Genomic DNA, 23976 nt, shown 5'->3' with positions numbered 1-23976 from the left:
CTGGGCTCAGGCGGCTGGGGGGACCCTCTTTCGCCGCTGCTCGCGGCGGATCGCCGCAGAGCGGCGGCGATCAGGCAGCACACGCGGCTGGCAAAGTGCCGGCTGCGTGTGCTGCTTTTTATTTCAGCCAAATCGGCCCAGCAGGGCCTGAGCGGCAGGCTCCGGCGGTACTGGACGAGCTGAGCTCGTCCAGACCGCCCAGCAGGTTAAGTAAACATTAGTCTAGAATGCTTCCAATATCTGTATTAAAAAAAATGTAATAATTGCTACACAGAGATATACAACACATTCTATAGCCAAGGATGCATACACAAATACATACTTAGGCCTGTGACCACTTGCACAGCAATTTCAGGGAAAGTGATTTTGGGTCCTGCTTTTCAGGGCTGTGGAGTTGGTACAAAAATCATTTGACTCCCGACTGCTCATTTTATGAAAACACTGACTCCGACTCCAGGTACCCAAAATGGCTCAGACTCCTCAACTCCAACTCCTTAGTCTAATATTTACCAGGGCTGTGGATTTGAAACACAAATCATCCGACTCCTCAATTTATGAGGCCTCCGACTCCAAGTCCACAGCCCTGTCGCTTTTCCTCATGAAATTATTCTGAAAATGCTGCACGCATTCCTGCAAATTACAATAGCCCCTGCGGATTCAGCAGCGAAGCAATTTGGAAATCGTCGCCGATTTCTATAAAGCACATATTTCTGCTGAAAGACATCTAGCTGTGACGTCATCTTGCCTATTATTATTATTGATTTAAAAAGAGCCAACGTATTCCGTGGTGCTGCTCACAGTAAGAAAAGAACATGGGGTACATAATAATACAGACAAATGGAATTCACCAATATACAAAATACATAATTGGTGACAAAATACAGAATTGATACAAAATAAGCAATTTTTGATGACAGTGACAAAAGTAACATGATGAATATAATGGGTGTGGCATAAGACAGCCACATGACCTTATATTAATATATAAATTATATATTTTGCTAAAACTATGGCATGACATGCATAGTCAGATTATCGTATCTTAAAGAGACACTGAAGCTAAAAATAAATTATGATATTATGATTTGTATGTGTAGTACAGCTAAGAAATAAAACATTAAGATCAATTAAGATCAGATACATCACTCTAATTGTTTCCAGTACAGGAAGCGTTAAGAAACTCCAGTTGTTATCTCTATACAAAAAAGCCATTAAGCTCTACAACTTTCAAAGTCGTGGAGAGGGCTGTTTTCTGACTTTTATTATCTCAACTGTTCCTTAACTATTTACTTTTTCTTTGCCAGAGGAGAGGTCATTAGTTCATAGACTGCTCTGAAAGAATCATTTTGAATGCTGAGTGTTGTGTAATCTGCACATATTATAGAAGATGCAATGTTAGAAAAAACACTATATACCTAAAAATAAAAATATGAGAATATTTTCTTTGCTGCTAATCTTCTAGTAATTATTCACAGTACACAACCAATTCATTATATCATATATTTTTTTTAGCTTCAGTGTCTCTTTAAATGCTACATCTCATATGGCTAACACTAGAGCCGGGACAAGATCCTCCAGCACCCAAAGCTGAGACACCAAAGTGCGCCCCTCCATCCCTCTCACCCCAGCCGTCACACACTGATTGCTATTAGTCTTATGCTGGGAATGCACGGCTCAATTCTGAGCCATTTAGATAGCTTGATAGATATTTTCTGACACGTACGATCTCCCGGCCGATCGTTTTGCTGCTCGATTCCACATTGAGGACAATGCAAAAAGATAAGAAAAACGAGCGGAAGATAAGAGAATCGCATGCTGAAATCGAGCAGGGAATCGATCAAGCGGGATAATCGAGCAGCAAAATCGAGCTGTGTATGCCCAGCATAAGAGGCACACCAGGGCCCCCAACACCTTAATCTCTAGTTATATGGCTTGCAGTCACTGCCATTTATACCCTTTTCTTTTTTCTCTTTGCTTCAAACACAATAGGGGAATGATGGCTGAGTGAGTTTTGCGCCCTACTACACTGCGCCCTGAGGCTGGAGCCTCTCTCGCCTCTGCCTCTGTCCTGGTTAACACATGTACGATCATTACTTTTATGCTGTTACTATCGACTTCTTCTGGTGAACTATTTTTACACAGAGACATAGCACAGTCCATTTTAGTTTTTTGGGGGGTGGACTGGTATAATGTTCTGATTAAGGGCACTACCTGTGGCACAGGAGACCAGGGTTTGAATCTCAGCTCTTCCTGTTTAGCAAGCCAGCACCTATTCAGTATGGGGCCTTCCACACTGGCGCGGTGCGACATTTTACCACAGCCTAACGTCAGACCAATGAAAGTCTATAGGTAATATCACACTGCACGCGATGAGTTGGGATGCGCCGGAAGTCCCTAATCTATCTTGAGTGCATACCTACATTACAGTGCGGCTCCTGCAGTAAGGTGCATGTCACGTAAGTCTATGGCTACGCGTGTTTTTTAAAATGACTGCCGCCAGTTGTATGCATTGCGGAAGCGTATTTTAGCAACATGAACATCATCGATTCGGCCACAGGAACTGAGCGTCACTTACTGCTTGGCCTGCTGCCACATGGGGATAATCGCAGTATTCCCTTAAGGCCTGTTTTTGCCTGCTACCGCCAATACACAGTGTGAAACCAGCCTCAGGAATCTTGTTTTAAGGACATTACATCAAAGTTGGTTCAGCTTGTAGTGTTTTTTTCCACTAGTTTTGAATTTGATTCCAAATCCAGACCTCCATGGGTTGATAAATTTGATTTCCATTGAAAATGTTTGCGTGCTTTAGCTGTCAGCACATTCAAATATGTAAAGAATGAAGTATCTAAAGGATTCCAGAGCTCGAATGGTTTGGAGAAATGGGGGAGCAGGCATATACTACTACTTGTCCTTATGCCCGCCGCACCCCCCGTTCTCCTCTCTGCCCCATAGCTCACCTAAAAGCCCCCGAGGATTCTCTTCTAGTCGGCCGGGTAGAGACTTACTGCGCTGGCGCCGGTCGGGCTGCGCTTGTCCTACAGTATGCGCCTGTGGCCGAGAGCACACTGCCCAGTGACGTCATACACATGTGTAGTGCACTCTCGGCCACGTGCTGTAGGATAAGTGCAGCCCAACCGACGCCAGCGCAGTAAGTCTCGACCCGGCCGACCGGAAGAGGATCCTGGGGGGCTTTTAGGTGAGCTATGGGGGTAGGGAGGAGAACGGGGGGTGCGGTGGGCATAAGGCCAGATGGTAGTATATGCCTGCTCCCCGTTTCTCCAAACCATTTGAGATCTGGTATCCTTTAATAAGAACATTTCATTCATTAATATCTAGGATGTCTTATTTTGGTGTTCACTTATTTTTTTTTTAGCAGTGTATATTTCATGCCGCTTTAGCAGTTAATAGTAAAGCACCTATACAAGCTAGCATCACCAAAAGGAAAAATGTTTTAGGACCCCAGGCTTACAATTCCCTAGTGACCAGGCTATTTTTTACAGTTCAGGCCACTGCAGCTCTAAAAGCTTGCTGCAGGGCCGTACAACTCTGCACACAAATGGATCGTCCTCTGTTGGTGGGCTCTGATCGCTGATCTGACTTTTTTTTAATTAATTCTATTGGTTTCTTTTTTATTAATAAAAATGTGTATTTTTTTTTCCTTTCTCCCCCTCCTTTGCATTTTAAAATCAACCTTCTTGACAAATCAACTTGACTTGTAACCATTATTTCACTTAAAGAGACTCTGTAACAAAATTTTCATTGTGTTTTCTACCATCCTACAAGTTCCTAAACCTATTATAATGTGCTCTGGCTTACTGCAGCACTTTCTACTATCACCATCTCTGTAATAAATCAGCTTATCTTTCCCCTGTCGGACTTGTCGTCCTGTGTCTGGAAGGCTGCCAACTCTTCAGTGTGATCTGCTATGCATGCCCCCTCTATGCACACTCCCCTGTGTGTGTGTGTTATTTACATTAGCCAGCTTTTCTCTGCTCTCTTATCTTTTACAAGCTGGATAAATCCTCTGTTCACATACTGATGAGTCACATACTGCAGAATTACAGACAACTGGGCAGAGCTGTCTGCAAGAAGAAACAATTTAGCTTATAACTCTTCAGTGAGCTGCAGGGGGAAAGAAACACACAAATGATCTCTTGAGATTCAAAAGGAAGGCTGTATACAGCCTGATTGTGTATGGATGTATTTTCTATATGTGGACATACTGTACATCAACCTACTTCCTGTTTTGGTGGCCATTTTGTTTGTTTATAAACAAACTTTTTAAAACTGTTTTTGACTACTTTTAATGTGGCGGGGAGCGGCAAAATTGTGACAGAGGGGAATAGGAGATGTCCCCTAACACACTGGTATGTTTACTTTTGTGCGATTTTAACAATACAGATTCTCTTTAACATACGTAGCAATTTTAGTGACAATAGCACGTATAGGAACTTTGCCATTATCTGCTAACGTTGGAACATAATTATGCAAAAAGGTAAAATGACGCTTCCTGATTGTGGCCAGTATTTAATTTTTGATACTCAGAGAAGCCCTCATCTCTACTCACACTGATGTACCCAGCTGTCACCTCTTTATAAGGTATGTTAATAATGACTATATACATTCATATGCCCCCTACTCCATGTATGACACTCTCTGCTAAGTGGGTAGACTGTCATCTGCAGCACCCCGTTCCTATACAGCTCTTTATGCAGCCGCCCTATTCCTTCCCGTGCAGCAGCACACAGGCTCCCATAATCCTCTCAGTGATCTGCTCTCTCCATCCATACACGCGTATTATTCTCATCGAGGTTATTTCACTATCAGCCACAAAGGGGAGCTCCGGGCATAAGGAATGCCGTCTGCTTGGCTAGCATAGGAGCATCTGATTCCCGGTTACTCTGATGCACGCTCCAGAGTGAGTAGGCGGAGCGTCATCCCTACATGCTTCTCCAGGGTGACACCATTCCTGTGAAGTGCAGGACAGCAGAGACACGTCCGCCTTCTCTTCCAGGACCGGACTATCAACAGAAGACATCTCCATGTTGCTAATCAGGGCCGGTTTAAGCAACAATGGGGCCCCAGGGCAAAATAAACCTGGGGGGCCCCCCAACAGATACCCCGAAACAAAAACCGGCATTAAGGGACCTTTTTTGCAGCTGGTATAGTCAGGATGTGAAGCCCCAATCGGTCGGAGCTCCACATTTTGGCTATCCCAGCCTGCATGGGGGACAAGGGCTTAAAAAGTTTCAGGAGGGGGGAAGGAGTGGGGTCCCCCCTCCTTTCAAAAAAAAAAAAAGAAATTCCACACTCTAAAAATACAAAATTTTTTGGGGGAAATTAGGAAAAAATGCCAGGGATCTTCATACAGCCATATTGCGTCTGTATATCGAACCCTGGCCAAAGCGATGCCCCCCTGGAAACCCCTTCAGGAAATGTATTGCTCTTTCTTTTGATACATGTAAAATTACTCTACCGTTAGGTTTGCTACTAAAAGTGACATTTACCGCATTTAAAAGTATATTTTTTTTCCTTCAAAACTTTAAAATCGATTTTCTCAAAAACTATAAGGTCTTTTTGAAAAATAGTTTTTTTTCCTCTTATTCCCAATTATCTTGCAAATGTAGGGTTTCTAGCATTTAAGGTGGATTTGCTATTAACCGTTTAAGTTGGCGGGTTTTTAAATGTGTATTTTTTTCCTTTGAAACTTTAAAATCGATTTTCTCAAAAACTATAAGGTCTTTTTGAAAAAAAATGTTTTCCTCTTGTAGCCACTGGGGGCCCCTACAGGCTCTGGGGCCCTTGGGCAATTTCCTCCTTTGCCTCTACGGTAGCGCCGGACCTGTTGCTAATGTGCGGGGCTTCGCGCGGTTTGGGGGCGTAGTTCCGAAGTTTGAAGGTGGTTTGGGGGCGGGGCTTTGCTTGGTTTGGGGGATGTGGCTTTGTGAGGATTGGGGTGGGGCTTCACGCAGTTTGGGGCGAGGCTTCATGTGGAATGGGCGTGGTTCCATATGATTTGGGGCGGGGATTTGCATTGTTTAGAGGCGGGGCTTCCTAGAAGTTGCATCGATTTGCCAGCAAGTAAGCCAGCCTGCCAGTCCAGTGAGCCAGCTGAAGTTAGCAGCCAGCAGGGGCGTTGCTAGCCCTAAAGATCAGTGGCAGATGCCGCAAACTATTCTGGGGTGCCCCGGATGTCCCCCAGGTAGAGTAGAGGCACCACAGCACCCAGCAGGGCAACACACAGTACCCAGCATGCCCCACAGAGGCACCACAGCACCGAGCATGGCATTACAAAGCACCCAGCATGGCACCACAGCACCCAGAGTGCCCCTTAGAGGCACCATAGCACCCAGCATAACACCGTAGCACCTAGAATGGCACCACCGCACACAGCAATGGGGGGTATGCTGAATGCTATGGTGCCTCTATGTGGACATATTGGGTGCTGCGGTGCCATGCTGGGTGCTGTGATGTCTGTGGTTCTTGTATGGGAGCATGCTGGGTGTTGTAGTGCCTTGATGGGAGGGGGCCACTAGAAAGTCAGAAAATGCTATGAGGGGACTGGCAGCAGACCAGCCCACCCAGCAGAAAGCCAGACCAGCCAGCACAGAAGCCAGGTAACTCTGCCTAGTTATGTTTAAGTGACACTGCCTACAGTGGCTTGCAAAAGTATTCAGCCCCCTTGAAGTTTTCCACATTTTGTCACATTACTGCCACAAACATGAATCAATTTGATTGGAATTCCATGTGAAAGACCAATACAAAGTGGTGTACACGTGAGAAGTGGAACGAAACTCATACATGATTCCAAACATTTTTTATAAATCAATAACTGCAAAGTTGGGTGTGCGTAATTATTCAGCCCCCTTTGGTCTGATTGCAGTCAGTTGCCCATAGACATTGCCTGATGAGTGCTAATGACTAAATAGAGTGCACCTGTGTGTAATCTGACGTCAGTACAAATACAGCTGCTCTGTGACGGCCTCAGAGGTTGTCTAAGAGAATATTGCAAACACCATGAAGTCCAAAGAACACACCAGACAGGTCAGGGATTAAGTTATTGAGAAATTTAAAGCAGGCTTAGGCTACAAAAAGATTTCCAAAGCCTTGAACATCCCACGGAGCCCTGTTCAAGCGATCATTCAGAAATGGAAGGAGAATGGCACAACTGTAAACCTACCAAGACAAGGCTGTCCACCTAAACTCACAGGCCGAACAAGGAGAGTGCTGATCAGAAATGCAGTCAGGAGGCCCATGGTGACTCTGGCCGAGCTGCAGAGATCTACAGCTCAGGTGGGGGAATCTGTCTATAGGACAACTATTAGTCATGCACTGCACAAAGTTGGCTCTTATGGAAGAGTGACAAGAAGAAAGAGATTGTTAGCAGAAAAGCATAAGAAGTCCCGTTTGCAGTTTGCCACAAGCCATGTGGAGGACACAGAAAACATGTGGAAGAAGGTGCTCTGGTCGGATGAGACTAAAATTGAACTTTTTGGCCAAAATGCAAAACGCTATGTGTGGCAGAAAACTAACACTGCACATCACTCAGAACACACCATCCCCACTGTCAAATATCGTGGTGGCAGCATCATGCTCTGGGGGTGCTTCTCTTCAGCAGGGACAGGGAAGCTGGTCAGAGTTGATGGGAAGATGGATGGAGCCAAATACAGGGCAATCTTGGAAGAAAACCTCTTGGAGTCTGCAAAAGACTTGAGACTGGGGCAGAGGTTCACCTTCCAGCAGGACAACAACCCTAAACATAAAGACAGGGCAACAATGGAATGGTTTAAAACAAAACATATCCATGTGTTAGAATGGCCCAGTCAAAGTCCAGATCTAAATCCAATCGAGAATCTGTGGCAAGATCTGAAAACTGCTGTTCACAAACGCTGTCCATCTAATCTGACTGAGCTGGAGCTGTTTTGCAAAGAAAAATGGGCAAGGATTTCAGTCTCTAGATGTGCAAAGCTGGTAGAGACATACCCTAAAAGACTGGCAGCTGTGATTGCAGCAAAAAGGTGGTTCTACAAAGTATTGTCTCAGGGGGCTGAATAATTACGCACACCCCACTTTGCAGTTATTGATTTGTAAAAAATGTTTGGAATCGTGTATGATTTTCGTTCCACTTCTCACATGTACACCACTTTGTATTGGTCTTTCACGGGGAATTCCAATACAATTGATTCATGTTTGTGGCACTAATGTGACAAAATGTGGAAAACTTTAAGGGTGCTGAATACTTTTGCAAGCCACTGTATTTCTGTGATATGCTGAATTTTTGTATTAAAGAAAACCTGTAACAAAAAAAACCCTCTTTGGGTGATACTTACCTTGGGAGAGGGAAGCCTCTGGATCCTAACAAGGCCCCTCTGTCCTGACAATACAGCGCTGCGACTGGTAAATATTTACCTACCGCGATCGAGTGCAGGCACAGTAGCTGCTCTTTGTTCGGTCTAAGACAGAAATAGCCGAGCCCAATCATATCCGCTCTACTGTGCAGGTGCGAGTCCTTTGTGCCTGAGCAGTAGAGCGGATCGATCGGGCCAGGCTATTTCCTCCCTAGCCCTAACAAAGAGCCGCTACTGTGCCTGTGCAGGATCGGGGTAGGTAAATATTGCAGCGCCTGCGCAGTAATTGTCACGCTTTGTCAAGGAAGTTTTGGGGAAGCCAGCGCTGGATTCCCCCACGCTACAAAGGATGTATCCCCCAGAGGGAGATTTTTTTTTGTTACAGAGTCTCTTTAAATGTTTCTGTTTGAACTCCTATTTTTCTGAACAAGACGTCTTCTGCAGCATTTTACAAGATCACATAGTTATGTCACTTACTGTCCTCAGAGCAGCTCACACTCTAAGGGCCCGTTTCCACCACACGCTGTGCGGTGTGATTGCTGCACCGCATGCAAACTGCAGTCAGTGTTAGTCAATGGGACCGTTTCCATTGATTTGAATTTCTAGTCATGATGAGATGCAGCTAAATTTATGGATAGCATGATGCAATTATCCGCAGTTCGCATGCGGGTCCCATAGGTATTGTATTGAGCCGCACGGCATCACAGCGCGACCGGAAGCACACTTACAAGACTTCTCAAGAGCTGCCCCCACCCTATGGAACTCCCTTCCACTCCCCCTCAAATTCGCTCCTTACTTCAACACCTTCAAGCAAGCCCTCAAAACACATTTCTTTAAAATGGCCTACCCCACATCTACCATACTCGGGTCTCTGTAAAACGCATTTTATACCCTGATTGTATGTATAACCTTGTGCTATGTTGTATAACCGTTTGCTACCTCTCTATCACCCCTGTTGCAATGTATGTATCCCTATTTATTTTCCAGCACTGCGTAATATGTTGGCGCTTTATAAATACAATAAATAATAATAAGTACATGCGGTTGTATGTGAAGCAGTGTGGCCAGTGGAAAGGGGCCCTAATCCCTACCATAGTCATAGTCTGTCCTACCATATTATTATGTATTTATATAGCACTAACATCTTCTGCAGCACTTTACAGAGTACACAGTCTTGTCACTGACTCTCCTCAGAGGAGCTCACACTCTAACCCTAGCAAAGTCTTGGTCTAATGTCCTACCATAACATTATTATTATGTATTTATATAGCCCTGACATTATCTGCAGCACTTTACAGAGTACATAGACTTGTCACTGACTGTCCTCAGAAGCTCACAATCTAATCCTATCATAGTCTGTCTATCTATATTATAATTATGTATTTATCTAGCACTGACATCTTCTGTAGCACATTACAGAGTACATAGTTGTGTCACTGATTGTCCACAGAGGAGCTCACACTCTAATCCTACCATATGCAACAGAGGTGGTCAGAATGCAGCACACTTTCTCTGGTGTGGGTTTGTGTAGGGGAGGTTGGATGGGGCAACTTTGTGATAACGACTGGAGTTGTTAGTGTGTCACTGACAGAGGCCTGAACTATTTTTACTGTGGAACCATGCTTTATTCAGATGGACACTGTCTTGCTGAGATAATCAAAGCTTACTGTGAAAAGGAACATAACATGCTCCAAAACTTGTGTATTATTCAGCATGAACTGTTCCTTCCCAGATGTGCATGTTACCTATGCCGTGAGTGCTACTGCTTCCCCATACCATCATGAATGCTGGCTTTTGAACTGTGGATTGGTAACATGATAGATGGTCCTCCTCTTTCCTTGCTGAAATGTGTTGCTGTTATCCGATTCATAATAAATGTATAGTTTTCCTAAAACAGTTCCCTCTATACACCACAGTATGCTGGCTTTACATTAAATACAGAATGGCAGTGCAATGGCAGCACGGTGGTGGTGTGGTTAGCGCTCTGGCCTTGCAGCGCAGGGGGCCCTGGTTCAAATCCCAGCCAGGGCACTATCTGCAAGGAGTTTGTACGTTCTCCCCGTGTCTATGTGGGTTTCCTCCGGGCTCCCCGGTTTCCTCCCACATCCCAAAAACATACAGATAACTTAATTGGCTCCCCCCTAAATTGGCCCTAGACTACAATACATACACTACATGATATAGACATATTACAATGGTAGGGATTAGATTGTGAGCTCCTAGAGGGACAGTTAGTGGCAAGATATATATATATAATATCCATACTGTACAGCGCTGCGTAAGATGTTGGCGTTATATAAATACTTAATAATAATACAAAAATAATAATAAAATTCTGTTTTTACCTACATTTTTATATTGTCTCAATATTTTGGGGACATTTTCTGAATTGCAAAATGTTCAAACTGCAGATTTTATTGCAAATATATCAGGTATCAAAATTGAGCATTTAAATACACTTGCAGCTAAATTTGAGAGGTCAAATTTCAATCTGCTTGATCAAATTTGCATCAGCTTGGAAAAGCCAGCATTTCATTGATCATCTCTAGTTGTAGGCAATCAACGCTAGCATAATAAAAAATAAATTAGTAACTGCTGATTAACTTTTAGGTGTGGCAACTGCCTGCATCTTCAGCCAACATGGAATGAGCTGGGTGATCAACATAATATGGAGAAGGCTCCAGTTTACGTTGCCAAGGTGTATTGTACAGCGGATAATGCACAGTGTTTTGAAAATGGAGTCTGAGGGTACCCCACGTAAGTTGTTTTATATAAAACATGTATTTCTGCCTATTGCCCTCAGTTGTGCAACCTTGAAAGCAAGTGTGAGATTCCCCAGAACATACTGTATTTAGCTTGGTGTCACGCTAGGTTTCCACTGGAGAAGCACATTACAAGAATTATTCAAAAGATCTAGTGTTAAAGTGTACCAGAGATCATAAAATGGAAGGAACCGATACTTACCCGGGACTTCCTCCAGCCCCATAAACACGTGTGAGTCCCTTGCCGTCCTCCCGCGGCCTGCTGTTGAGTCGCGATCAGCCCCAGTAATTGGCTCAGTCAGGTCCAGCCTGGGTCTTTTGCGCATGTGCAGACCTCCCGGCGCCCCGGGTAAGGACCATTTCTTTAGATTTAAATCGCTGGTTACTTTAAGCTGTTCACTGCTTTGTCCAAATCTGCCCACTTCTCATCAGTAAAAATATGCCCCTATTTTCTCCCCTGTGTTCTCACACAGCAGATTTGGTCTTTTGTGTTTTATACATACTTACAGTATAAGGAATAATAAGAAACCATACTTGGATACTTTTGAGATTTCATTTTTAAAGGAAGTCTATAATGAGGAGTAGGAAAGCCACCATCTTTATTTCTTCTTACTGTTTTTCTTATTCATTTGTTGATGGCAGTAGGTTGTTTCACAAGCCTTTACCAAGCATTGGGTCAGATTGGACTTGGATCTGAGCATCTGATCTACATATGGTCCTTGTATTAGATCAGCAAGCAAAGCGAGACAAGAATAAGTACAGGATTCAAGAGTACTGGCCTTTTAATAAACGTGCAGCATTCCATTTGTCAGGGGGAAAGTCCCCTCCCACCTTACAGCCGTTTCATTGCTTCACACCACATCATCAGAGGTATAGATGGGACTGGAGGACAGCAGGGTGGCCGGTGTTGTGTATGATTACCTGCCTGTTAATTTGCGCTGCCCCGCATGCGCAGTAGGAGACAGTGCGGCCACAGTTCCTATTTAATTATGCTGCTGGTGGTAAAATACTAAATATCTCCGCTTCCTCACATCCCACACTCCCCAAATTTTGAGGGTAGAGAGGGGACCCCCCGAACTACCTACATGCCAAATTGCAGCCCCCGAGCCCCACTGGTTCCTGAGATAGGTTTCTCTAATCTATCTCCTGAACCAGCAGGGCTCGGGGGCTGCAATTTTGCATAGATGTCGTTCGGGGGATCCTCTCTCTACCCTGAAAATTTGAGGAGTGTATGATGTGTGGAAGTGGAGTTATTTATTATTTTACCATCAGCAGCATAATTAACTTCACACTGAGCATGCGTGCTACTCAGTGTGGAAGGGAGATCTTCTTAAGTGGGGACATGGATGGTAACCCTGACTTGTGAGTTTATCACTATACTTACCCTTTCACCCCCACATTTCCAGTACATACTACACCATATTGAGCTCTTCTTGTTTCCCCTTTGTACAGGACTCAAGGGATGGGTCCTGGATGGAAGATATGTGGCCCCTTGTTTTGTACAAGGGTCCTTTCTGGAAGCAGGTGTGGACTGGGGAAGGAGCACGGGGAGTTTTGGCAACCATCGGTTGCCCTGTTGTGTTCGGGTTGCAGGGTCCCGATGCTCTGGAACAGGAGGGAAGGAATTGGGTGGGCCTTCCTGTTCCACCCCAGTCCATTCCTGGTTTTGGGAGCAGTCAGGCCAGGATAAGAGTGCTCTGTGAAGGGGGCGTGGTGGCTTATGTATACAGCAGGTGAGCACCAGGACTGCTACTGTTTGTGTGTTTTGCCTAAAGACCTGTTTTCCCAAAGTTGGATTATTTAAAAACAGTGGACTTTTTCATGGACTGTGGACTCTTCCAACAGGCTGATGTAAGCCTAAACCTTATTTAAGTTTTGTTTGCTGAGAAAGCATATTTGTTCATTTGTTTGTTGCTGAGTCCTTAATAAACTGGACTTTCATTTACGTTTCTGTCTCCTGCGTGCTAGCTGTGATCCCAGAGCTACCCCCCAACTGTCACACCTTTTATATACTCAAAGTAAGTTGTTCCTGATTTAACTTCATTTCAATACAGTATTACTTTTCTTACCTTAATTATATTATATTTTTGCTCTTTGGGAGCTAAAAATGTAACATAGATGAGGTGAAAACAGAGGAAAACAGATGAAAAAGCTTTGTCAATCACGCCCATCGTGTTTTTTGTTCCCTTTATTTTTGTTGAGCAGTGTAACATCAGTTGACATTACTTTTCAGTGTTTTGTTTCGTGGCACTCTCATGTCTGATAATTGTCATGATATTTACATTTCTAGTGACTAATGATGTTTCCTCTTATTGCTTCCTTTCAGTCTGAAGTTGTTTAAACCAGGCCAAGAAGCTTTGAATTATCAGGGAGTGCTGGATTTCCTGGCTCTGGAACTGGATGCTTCAAATGCTAAATGAACAAGTGAGTGTGCAGGAAGTGCAGCCTTCTTGAACATTTTTCCTTTGCACTCTAGTTGGTGTTTAACCTTCTTGGCGGTAAGCCCGAGCTCAGCTCGGGCTATGCCGCGCAGGAGGATTTTTCAGGCCCTGCTGGGCCGATTTGCACAATTTTGCTTTTTATTACACGCAGCTAGCACTTTGCTAACTGCGTGCAGTGCCCGATCACCGCTGCTCCGCGCCGATTTGCCTCTACCCGCCGCGCAATGCCGCCCCCTTCCCTCCCAGACCCCATGCGCAGCCTGGCCAGCGCTGAGGGGTGGATCGGGACTCCCTTTGACGTCACGACGTCGATGACGTCATCCTGCCCCGTCGCCATGGGGACGGGGGAAGCCCTAATGGAAATCCCCTTTAGAATAGGACGTCCTGATGGGCCGGATCGCCGGAGGCAATCGGAGGGGGTAGGGGGATGCCGCAGCTCAGCGGCTGTCATGTAGCTAGCGCTAGGCTAGCTACATGATTAAAAAAAAAAAATTTAAAAATAGTGCTGCGCTGCCCCCTGGCGGTTTTAATTGACCGCCAGGAGGGTTAAAGGCATCATGTAACAGTCATTGGCTTTCTTTTCTGCTAATAAATTAAGTTTTTTGAAGTAGTTTCCAAGTAGGATTCTTGGGATCTTCCTGCTTTTTGATAGGTGTGGCCCTATGTGAGGGAACCATTTAGGTTCAGTTTGACAGGTATAATGCTAGGTACACACGATAAGATTTTCTGGCAGATTTCCTACCAGATCGATTATCTCCAACCTGTCCGATCGATTTCCCATTCACTTCTATGGAAAATCGTTTGAAAAATCAGATCGGGCAGGTTGGAAACAATCGATCTGGCAAGAAATCTGCCAGAAAATCTCATCGTGTGTATCTAGCACAAGGTCTGATTCACACTGCAAGAGCTTTTTAAGTGCTAGTTATTTGAAAAACTCTTGCTAATGCAATGCTTTGGGGGATTTATACAAAATTGCATCACTCCAGTGAGAACAAACTACACAGGGCGACTTTTTCCTAAAGTCAGCAGCTCCATTCTGCTGAATGGAGCTGCTGACACTGGGGAAAGTGTCTTCCTGTGTAATACAAGTAACTATGGAAAGATGGATATCATTTTAAAGCTCTCTTTCTCCTCTTTCTGGCGACACCTAAATCGTCGCCCTACGCCTTTTAGTTTTCTCTATTTTCGCGATTGAAATTGCGGCCGCGGCAAAATTCGCGAAAATAGCGAAAACTAAAAGGCGTAGGGCGGTGGTTAGTATATCACTGGAAAGAGGAGAAAGAGAGCTTTAAAATGATATGCATCTTTCCATAGTTTCTGCACTGCTCGGAGTCCCTTTAAAGAAAACCTGTAATGAGAAAAAGTTCCCCTGCGGGATACTCACCTCGGGTTGGGGAAGCCTCCGGATCCTATCGAGGCTTCCCCCGTCCTCCTGTGTCCCACGGCGGCGGCAAAAAAGTTCCCGGAACGGCGGTGATGCAAATATTTACCTTCCCGGCTCCAGCGCAGGAGCAGTATTGGCTCTCCGCTCGGAGATAGGCGGAAATAGCCGATCGCTGTCGGGCTGCTTTACTACGCAGGCGCAAGTCTTCTGCGCCTGCGTAGTAGAGTGGACCCCACGGAGATCGCCTATTTCCGCCTATTTCCGAGCGGAGAGCCGCAACAGCGCTCCCGCTGGAGCCAGGGAAGGTAAATAAATGTTTCTTGTCAGGCTTGTTGAGCCTGGATTGCCAGAGACTTCGGGGGAGCCAGCGCTGGATTGCCTGCAGCTACAGCTGAGGGGGAAGCCTCATTGGGACCCTGAGGCTTCCCCTCCCGAGGTGAGTACCCTCTCTAGAGGGTTTTTTTTTTTTTTTAGAGTCTGTTTAAAGAGAACCTGAGGTGGGTTTTAAGAATGCTATTAGGACACAGAGGCTGGTTCTGCATACTATCACCAGCCTCTGTGTCAGTACTGTGCCCTCCCAGCCCCTCCCCCCACCCCCCTGCACTCTGCTGTCCCTCAGGAAAAAAAACGCTGTGCTAGCGACATGCAGCTTGTCGCTAGCAGGCTGTTTACATTTGTGCTGCCTGTCACCGCCACTCCCCCGCCTCCTCTATAGCGCCGCTCCCTGCCTGCATTTCTTCCCTCCAATCAGCTTACAGAGGTGGGGAGAGTTTATGATTTCTGTTCGTGAGGAGGTAAAATAAAGGGGGGGCGGGGGCTGTGTTCAGGCCATAAGAATCATAGAAATGGACAATAAGTGTAAAGCATTTAAAAGTGAAGACAGGAGTACGCCTAGTTATACCAGGTTGAAAGGCTCTTGTACAATCACCCATCTAACGTGAGCAGGGTCGAACTGGGACACCGGGGGCCCACCAAAGAAATTTCAACCTGGGGCTCACACATCCCATGATTGCGGTGAAAAAAGGACGTGACCATGCACCGGAAGGTGGGTGTGGTCATTATGTATTATGGACAGGGCCGAATGTACATGATCTTAGCAGCATTGTAATTCAGAGACACTGCTGCCCAGCAAAACTTTGCATAGAGTCCCCTTCTTCAGTATAAAGTAATGTCCTACTTTGCAGAGGTTGCGACCGCATCGGGGCCCTTGGGCCAAAGGAGCCCCGAAGGGCCCTCCCTCAACTACCGTATTACCTCTCTATTGGTCCTGTGCTCATAATAATCACTTCTATAGATACTTTGAACAGTGGTAATCATTAACAACCTATTTCCCATCCCCTTCTTGCACCTCTTACACTGTAGTTGCCATTGGCAGGTTTTGGTGCGTCGTATCAATTGTTATGTATAGAGTGCTTGGGGGGCCCCATTGTAAAATTTGCATCAAGGCCCACAGCTCCTTAGCTACGCCACTGCTCTCAGCATGAGTGATTACAGCACTGAGAAGATAATTTTTGTGCTGCACGCAGCAATTGGAGCTCTGTCAGACAAGGAGGAGGGGGGCCCACTAGAGACCTGGAGGTGGGGCCCACTGAGGGAAAAAACTGTACTACTGTGGCCCAGTCCGACCCTGAACGTGAGAGAAAAGTAGTGCCCAAAAAATGAAAAAATTCTTACGAGTTATCGGTCAGGGAGGCACCAGGCACCTCTGTGCCCTGGTGCTGTGTCAGTTAGCCAATGGGGAGGCGGGGATTGTTGTTTCCTCCCGCCGGAATGATGCGACCCTAAGGTCGCATCAAGTGATGTAATGCGCACACGTAGTTAGCATTCTTACCGCAATGTTGTACCTGCGCATGCGCGGTCATTGCTAAAAGCTCACTCCGCAATATTGCTTTAGGGCATAAAGCCCTGTGTATAGGGACAGCGCTTGCGTGCTGCAATATGTTTAAATGACACTGCGGTAGTCCTCAGATTCATTTAGGAGACTGGCCATAGTGTTTGTAAAGTAATATGGTGTTGTAAAATGTACTGTACTTAAAAAAAATCTTTTAGGCCCCATTCACACTAGAGCGTTTTGCCAGCGATTTGGGCAAAACGCGCTAACCCTTTTTAAAGCGCCAGTGCAATAATAACCTATGGGCCTGTTCTCACTTGGGCGATTTGCATTAATCGCCCGCGATTAACGCAAATCACTCCAAAAAAATTTGTATCCGGCACCATTTTCAGGCGATTTCCCGGCGATCGTGTTTAGTGCTATAGAAGCGCTAATCGCGATCGCCGGGAAATCGCCCCAAGTGTGAATGGCGTTAATCGGCAAAAAACGCCAGAGCAAAACTCTAGCAAAAGCGCTAGCATTTTGCGTTTTGTAAGTGTGAATGGGGCCTTAGGGCCCGTTCACACCTGAGCGGGAATCGCACGATTCTCGCTCACGGCAAACCGCTAGCGGTTCTGCAAGAACCGCTACACAATGTAGCGAGTGGCAGTGTTCTCACTGCCGCAGTTGCGGTTAGCGATAACCGCAACCACGCTGCATGCAGCGGATTGCCGGCGACGAGCGTTCCGCGATTTGCGATCGTGATTAGCGTGCATAGCACGCTAATCGCGATCGCTCCAAAACCGCCGCAGTGTCCAGTGATTTTTCCGTGCTAATCGCGGGAAAATCACTCCCGCAAAACGCCGGCGGTAATCGCCGGCGTTCTGCGATTTTAAGTGTGAACTGGCCCTTATAGTTTAGAAGAGGTGAATTGTTCACCTTGTGAAATAAGTATAGAGATGGTGTTCTAATGCCACCTAGTGGACAAATTGAAATAATGCCATTAATGCAGTATAAATGATGGTTCTGATGTATAGCATTACACATTTAGAGAAAAAAAAAACAAACATACAATTAATACATATATAAAAAAAATACATATACAAATAATACATTCCTTTGCCTTGAATAAATGCATTATAAATTTGGTGCAAATGCAATAAAATAAAAACGATAAAATAGAAATGCTCATACATATAATTATTCTGTATACATAAAATGCATCAGTTCAGAGTTTTTTGATGGGTTAACCATTTATGATAAATTGTATTGATAGTAAGGCTGAGATGTAGTGCGGTAGAGATGTTCATAATCATAATTACCACCAAAATCTATATATATAAAATCGGATGTGTATATTTGTGTGCCGCGATCACTTGAAAATGCCTTGACTGATTTGAACGGAACTTGGTATACCGATCCCTTACTACCTGGGATAAGTGTTACTTATCTGCTGGGTCGCTGTAACAAGAGCCCATATGTAAGTATTTTATCCTTGTTTTTATGGAATTTTGCATTGAATTGCCAATAAAAACCCTTACAAGGTTACACTTAGAGGTTATTTTGCGTTCTATTTTAATATTTATGGTGCAGCTTTGTAGCTGAACATTATGAAAACTTATACTTGTGAGGGGAGAGGAGACCAGCAGAGAGTTTCCATTTTTTGGTGTGGTGGTGGATTTTTGTGCCTGTGCTGAAGTATACCATATATATACATGAAGAGGATTTTTTACTGGACTTTGGCTGCGGCCTTGCATTATAGACTGTGACTTTTAGCACGGATATTGTGTTTTTAATGTATATTCATTATTAGTCACTAATGCTGATAAAACATTGCTTATGCCTGCTTATTTTTAGTGAATGATGAGGTAAGGGTTAAGAGCCTTAAAATATTTGATAAAATGAGTATTATATGCACTGAAGACATTTAGGGCATTGGTGCCTATGTTGTTTTAGAGGACAGAAGTACAACATCTGTTACATGGACAGTACTAGTGGACACCAGTGGTAGCTGTATGGTTACCTAGGGCACAGAGATAGTAACTGGCCTTCACAAGAGTGTACTGTTGAGCTGCCACTCTTATGCTGGGCATACACCGCTCATTTTTGAGCCATTAAAGGGAATATCCAGGCAAAATATAAAAAAGTTTCACTTACCTGGGGCTTCTACCAGCCCCATGCAGCCATCCTGTGCCCTCGTAGTCACTCACTGCTGCTCCAGTCCCCCGCTGGCAGCTAGCCAACCTCGGAGGTCGGCGGGACGCATTGCGTACATTTTTACGCATTCCCGCTAATGCAGGAACATTAACACATACATTTTCACGCGTTAGTGGTGCAACGTGTAAAAATGTACACATGGCTCCACTAACGCGTAAAATGTATGTGTTAATGTTCCTGCATTAGCAGGAATGCGTAAAAATGTATGCACCCTCCGAGGTCGGCTAGCTGCCAGCAGGGGACTGGAACAGCAGCGACTGACTACGAGGGCACAGGATGGCTGCATGGGGCTGGTAGAAGCCCCAGGTAAGTGAAACTCATTTTTTTTTTTGCCTGGATATGCCCTTTAAGATGGCTCAATAGATAATTTCTGACATGTCTGATATCCCGCTTGATCGTTTCGCCGCTTGATTCATGATCGCAGTGAATGGAAAAAATAAGAAATAAACGAGCGGAAGATAAGAGAATTGACTGCGGAATCGAGCGGTGAAACGATCGAGCGGGAGAATCGAGCGGCAAATACGAGCCGTGTATGCCCAGCATTAGTGGGCAAAAGACCACAATGTTCTATGTAAAAACTGAGAGGATAGCGCTACAGCATATGGTGTGTGTAAATGCACAACTTATCCAAAACTGCATACGTGAATAAGCAGCAGTTCACACCAATCAAAGCAGATTGCATTCCATAGCAAATGGCAAGAAAACTAAACAATAGAGCCTCAGCGGCTTATTAAAAACAATGCCTAAGTAAAGTATAGTCCAGCAGTTCATATATATTCAACCACTCTCCACTGCAGATTAGTAAAACAGCATGTTATTCATCATTGTATGGACACTTTGAAGGATAATCCCAGTTGTAATTCCAGAATCCTCTTCATACAAATGACAACATCCACCACACGCCACGTGGGTAAACTCACCATGTGGGAAGACCAACTGGCGGGTCAGAAGCAACGTTGGGACCGTTTCCAGGCCATACCTCACCCTCTGGCTGTTCTTGTTTCTTGTATTTAGATACTGTTCTCCCAGTTTATCTGAATTAAAAAGACCTCATATAGTGTGATAGCGTATAAATTTATTAAAAGAATAAAATCATATTGCACTTACAAATTCCATGAGTGTTATTATAGCATAGAGTTTTTTTCCACAGGCTCCACCCATTCTGTTGGCCGGATGGCTGGCTGAACTCCCTTCGCTATGGATGGCACCTAACTGCCGAGCACTCTGTCAGCGTTCTTCCGCTCCCAGCTCCAGGTGCTCGCCTCCATCCCCCTCTGTTTTTGCTATTGTATTTATATAAGGGGAGAGCGAACCAGCCAAGGGTGTGTTGTTTTGTTTTATACCAATTTATTTGCATTGACTGCCCAGCGCACAGGTGTGCTTTTTATAACATTATTGTATGTGACCAGTGGCATACTTAAGGAATTTGACACCCGGTGCTGAGTATTTACAGACAACCCCCCTTGCCCCCCTCCCAAAACAACCAATTTTTTGATGGGAGGGTCGAAGAGTTAGGGTGACAAGCGTGTCGCTGCAAAATTTTCAAGGATTTGGGGGGGATTTACCAGGATGTGGACAAAGCTAACCGTTATGATACGCTGTACTCTATACAGTGCTGCAGAAGATGTCAGTGCCACTGCATTATTGATTAATTACACTGATCAGGATAAATAATCAAAAGTCTAGGGCACTCTGGTATTACAGCAGCCAGTGCACATGGCTACTAATGACAGGCAACTTCTGAAACACTAAACACATCCTGCCACCTCTCCCTGCTAATGTCCCAGCTGCAGCACGGCAATCATTCTCTCTACTCACCCTGCTGCACATTCACTCACTCCAGGCTGTGTGTAGAGAGCGAGGAGACACATTGCCCATGGGACAAGAAAAGAGGAGGGATGCTACATCTAGTGCAGGAAGAAGTACAGTCCCCTGCACTGCCTGCTGCTTTTTTCTCCGAATGTTGCCCAAACTATGAAAAAAGGTCCCAGGTGGAAGAACACAGTGGCTGAGCACCACAGCAGCACCCCTAGCCATGGCTACACTCGGTGCTGTGAGCACCTACAGCCTTATGCCACTGTATGTGACTACTAGGTTGCCATCTCTGAGTTTGCCCCGCCAGTGGTGAAGAGTAGTAATACTCCACCTAAACTTGAGGCAGGACTGCAATACTGACAGAGAGACGATTAGGCATATTTAGATTCAAGCAGAAGTTAACACTTGCTACATTTTGGAGTGGCCAAAAATCAAGCAGAAATTTGTGATTCACAGCAGACTGGTGTAAATGAGAAGCGGTCCACTGCTTGGAGCTGGTGGCAATCTGACATGAGATAACATGCCACTGTCATATACTAATAGGCTAACTAGAAGCAGCACTCAGTCACACAAATGCTAACATGGAACTGCTGAACATACGTGCAGCTGTGAGAAAGAGCCTTTTTTTTCCCCCAAAAAATTTTTTTTAATTGAGGTTTTTTGTTTTCTTAAACCAATAATATACATCATCCTACCTAATAAAAGGCAAGTGTCCCTGCGTCCCATGTCTGTGTAATGCCTTTTTATTCTGCACATGTGCAGGGATGTAGAGACACTGCCGAGAGCTGGGGGGAATGACGGGAAGCAGAGGAAGATGGGTCTAGAAGGAGGCGGGCCTGTGTGCGCGCGGCGTGCGTGGGTAATTAAAGAGAGAGAAAGAGAGCAGTGCCGGGTGTGGGGGGGGGGGGGGGGAATCACGGCCACAGTCTAAAGCCTTAGGCCTAGTCAGTAATAATTTGCATGCAGAGTTCTTCAGTATAACAATAAGCATTCATCCTAGAGTATATATTTTAGAACTGAACAGTCAGTCCCAACAAGTGTTTGAAAAGGTGTAGTTCAGTCAACTTACCGTAGTAAAAAAACAAAGTGACATTAGAAGTTAGATAAACTCTTAAAGCTAGAACAGGTGGTCAATGCTAAACTGAAAAACCAATTCATGAATTGCTCACTTTGCATCAGTCGAGCACTGAACCTATCCAAGTCTTCTTAAAGTGAACCTCCGGACTAAAAATCTACTCTGCAGAACTAAAAAGGCTTGGTGTTTCTTTAGCAGTTTCACAGCATCAGAACTTTGTTTTTCTTACCAAAGCATCATTTTTAGCAGCATTTTTAGCTAAGCTCCAGCCATCAAAGAAAACTGCCAGGGCTTTTTTTCCCTGATGCTGTGCAAAGCATGATGGGATTTCCTATGTTGTTGTTCACGTTGCCTAGCAACTGGGAGGGGTGATCATCACACAGGACAGCTGGAACCTTGTCTCATGCTCCCTGTCACCTCCTTTCAACCAAAAAGATGGCTGCCCTCGTGAAATCAAACACTTGCCCGTTCTTCTAAAACAGTGTGGGTAAGAGATTACGGTATATTACCTATCTATTTTAGTTAACATAACTAATGTAACTTAATGACAGTATGTTTGTTTAGGCTGAAGTTCCTCTTTAAGATTCCTTGACCCATGTTCCCATTATACATGTAAAAGAGTGACAGACACAGAACAATTCCTCCAACAGTACAGGGACTGTTGTGGGGTACGTTTGGCCATAATTCTTGGGGTTAGATACTATTTGTACAATATTTTTTGGATTTATTCACATGTGTAGCACAGTTAGGAAGCTTTTTGAGATCAAGCAAGGCTTTTTCCATTAATGTACTCTCCGGTGGGAGCTGTGGGTCATATTCCTATACTTTGATGAACTTCATCATGGTTTCAAGGAAAAACATGTTGTAGTGTCAAAGAAATTTGAACTTTTAGATATAAAAACAAGAATGTTGTTTTTTCCAAATGAAAAGAAAACTACAATATTTATTTTGCACATATGTGAATATAATATTAGGCAAAAAGTAGTCTATAGTATATTATCTCACTAGCTGAAAGTGTGAGCCTTAATTTATGCCAAACAAAAAGTGGGCAGTAACACAACATCAGAAAATGTATACAACTGAAGTCCAATCATGAGCCGTGTAACAAAGTCTGGATTTAGAAAGGCAAACTGGCATGGAGAGCTGTTCTTGGCTTTGATGCGTTTGTCTTCAGACTTGAATTCTATTTGGCTGATATCACTGAGAATAATGTAAACGTGTATTGTACATATATGAGACAATGAGTTGGTGCAGATAGACAAGAGTTTAAGGTGTGTACACACCCTTGACTGATGTCGCCCATCGGGGATCGGGACCGGATCCCCCTGTGCGACATTACTGGGCCAGGCTGTACATACATTAAAGCAGATCCGAGATGAATAATTATAACCAGTAACTTGTCTATATATCTTATCTAAAGTTTAGATAGTTTACACAGCAAATCTAGCTGCAAACAGCTTTAATAGAATATAATTATTTCTTCCTGTGATACAATGACAGCAGCCATGTTGTTTGTAAACATTACACAGAGGCAGGCTTATCTGTATCTTGAGCACGCAGCCTGTAAAAAAAACCTAATCCCTCCCTCCTCCCCTCTGCCTCTGAAATCAATGGCTAGTAACACCTCCTCCTCCTCCTGCCTAAGACTGAGCTCCCATGAGCCCTTGCTACTGCCAAGTCTCTCTGAAAACCTGTGGGCGTGGCTTGTTTAGTTTATAGGGAATTAGAGTATTAAAACAAAAAACTATTTGGCTTGAGAAATACCATATAAACAATAGGAAAGGAACACAATTATGCAATGAGTAAAAGTTCACATCGGATCCACTTTAAGTCAGCTGTATAGCTGATAACCGGCTCTGTTGCTATGCATGGGAGGGGAGAGTGTGGAGGAACAACAGAGTGGCATGCAAGGGACGCCATGCACTGCACGGGGGAGCGGTATGCACAATGGACTTGGCCGTCGCTCGGCCAAGTTGATCTAATGGACGGATCACTTGCAGGTTGAGGGTTGGGGCTACTGTTACCACTCCTGACTATCATCTGAAGCAGTCGTTATCGGCTGCCTCAGTTGACTTCAGTCTTGTGTGTGTATGTCATTAGTCTGTACAATGTAGATATTTCCAA

General features: G+C 44.6%; 1 long non-coding RNA gene across 1 annotated transcript in view; it reads left to right on the top strand.

Moving 5' to 3' along the window:
• The window catches only part of LOC137522775 (uncharacterized), a 28340-nt gene extending 8117 nt beyond the window's left edge, over positions 1–20223 (top strand). Inside the window, exons 2-4 of the long non-coding RNA XR_011022437.1 lie at positions 10959–11105; positions 13437–13534; positions 20113–20223. This is a non-coding gene — a long non-coding RNA (uncharacterized lncRNA). The remainder of the gene's footprint in view (positions 1–10958; positions 11106–13436; positions 13535–20112) is intronic.
• The last annotated feature ends 3753 nt before the right edge of the window (positions 20224–23976 follow it).

Source organism: Hyperolius riggenbachi, chromosome 6, assembly GCF_040937935.1.
Source record: "Hyperolius riggenbachi isolate aHypRig1 chromosome 6, aHypRig1.pri, whole genome shotgun sequence".
NCBI classification, from domain to species: Eukaryota; Metazoa; Chordata; class Amphibia; order Anura; family Hyperoliidae; genus Hyperolius; species Hyperolius riggenbachi.
Note: the sequence above shows the minus strand (reverse complement) of the source record. Positions and strands in the feature narration are given on the sequence as shown.